Below are 2,036 nucleotides of genomic sequence, written 5' to 3'. Positions count from 1 at the left end.
CCGGATGTTGTTTAATAGGGTAAGCTTTTTAGGCCCTACCGTTAATGCCCTACCGTTAATGCTCGAATAAGCGCCGTTCTTGAATAAGACCGCTCTCAAATAAACGCCGCACCAAGCCTGATTTTTTTTAGCTTAAAGCCGCTCTCGAATATTATTACCCTGTGTGTAATGAAACACTTTGAAGAACAGAGTTTTAAATACAATGTATACAGTATTAAAATGAATTAACACAATGAAGACAATCATTTTTCTATAAACGTTTATTTACAATGACGTTGACTATATGGTAGGCCTACTGAACTACGGGAATACGCGAGCTATTTAATATGGGAACGGGCATATTTTATAAGCGCCGCTCTCGAATAAGCGCCGCACTGAAGCCTCCAAAACTTGTATAAGCACCGCAGCGCTTATTCGACCATTACGGTATATGCCTGCGCCACAACATGCACCCAACTGGATCTGAACCGATGTTTTACGTACAGAAATAAAAACAGAATGAATGAATGAAAATGATTTTTTTTGCCTATAATTTGTTCTTGTTGGGGTTTGCAAGTTTTTGGTAATCCAATCCAAATGAAAATTCAGAATATTATTGTATTATTTTATTTCCATTTATTGTCATTTGCATCATAAAAATACATAAAACATTGTTTTTGCTCACAGACTTTTATTACATAAAAAAACTAAACAACAAAACATATCTACAGGCTCAGTCATATCCCTGTCTCTTATACACATCTAGATGTGTATAAGAGACAGTAACAGGAAGCTTACGCCACCTTCTTGGTCATAATAATTAAAAGAATAATGGCATCATTATGAATGCAAATTTCTAAAAATAAAAATAAATGTGTCTAGTGTGTTTTAATTTCAACAATAAGGATAATACAGTAACTAATCAAACACTAAGGCGCTGGGTAAGCATAGCACGGAGAGTTAAGTGATCGCTGATGTGTGTTTACTTCCCCGATGTAGCATTCATCCAGCTAACAATTATTACGTTATGAATAACGTTGCAGTGTACAAGACACTTTTGTAGAACCATAAATAATGTATTTATAACGTAATTTCTGAATAAATAACAGATTCAGATCCATATTTCTTCATTGTCATAACACACACAAAATGTAGCAAGGGTGGATGCAGAGATATCCAAAATGGGGGTGGTGGGGCGATTGAGAAAAAACAATACCCTAGGAATTCCAGGAATTTTTTAGTTTTCTAGACGTCCGGCAATAACCTCTGAGGCGTTTTATGCGATCAACAATTCCTGTTTCTCTCTTTCTTTCTTTCTTTCATTTTTTCTTTACTTTCTAAAAGTGGTTGGTGTAGGCCTATGTATGAAACTCTTTTTCCAAATTGCGAAAGTAAACACATATTGAAAAACATAAACTAATTGCACTAAATAACATACATAAAATACTAATAAAAATAAAGTAAAACAGTTATAAATAAAAGCTAAAACAGAGTTGAATTTGTGGTGTAGGAAAGTGTAGGGGTTATCTTTTATCTTTTAAATGAACTGTTGAAGAGGCGGATGGCTGTCGGCATACAATTTTCAATGTAGTAGTACTAAAGCTTTATTTATTCACGAAAACATAACTCAACAATTTACATGCTGTTTTTCATCATGGTCGTGATAAAAAAGTAAACAAAATATAAATCAAATTTACAAAACAATATTTACAAATCAATAAACATAATAACGTTGCAAATGTCACTGTAACGTTGCGTTAAATTGTTTTCTGACATTGTTGGCTTAGCTCAGTCGAGCCGTTGTTTGTGCGCTGAACCGTGGCGATCTCTAGGACCCCGGTTCAATTCACATCGCTGCCTCTCCTTGTTTTTCACTAGGGCTGAAATACAAGTTACAATAGCGCACCGTCTTTCGGATGAGACGTTTAAGCCGTTAGTCCGTGTGCATTATGGCCCATGTGAAAAGAGTAGGGAATTGTCTCCCGGTGTACTGCCCAATCACCACCAGAAAGACCCCACTGGAAATAAGTCTTCTTCTAGACTTTCGTGGGCTATCC

Source organism: Anneissia japonica, unplaced genomic scaffold (genome assembly GCF_011630105.1).
Source record: "Anneissia japonica isolate Jap-2015-1 unplaced genomic scaffold, ASM1163010v1 scaffold3334_len1275209_cov185, whole genome shotgun sequence".
Lineage (NCBI taxonomy): Eukaryota > Metazoa > Echinodermata > Crinoidea > Comatulida > Comatulidae > Anneissia > Anneissia japonica.
The sequence above is the reverse complement of the archived record's forward strand: the minus strand, read 5'-3'. Positions refer to the sequence as shown.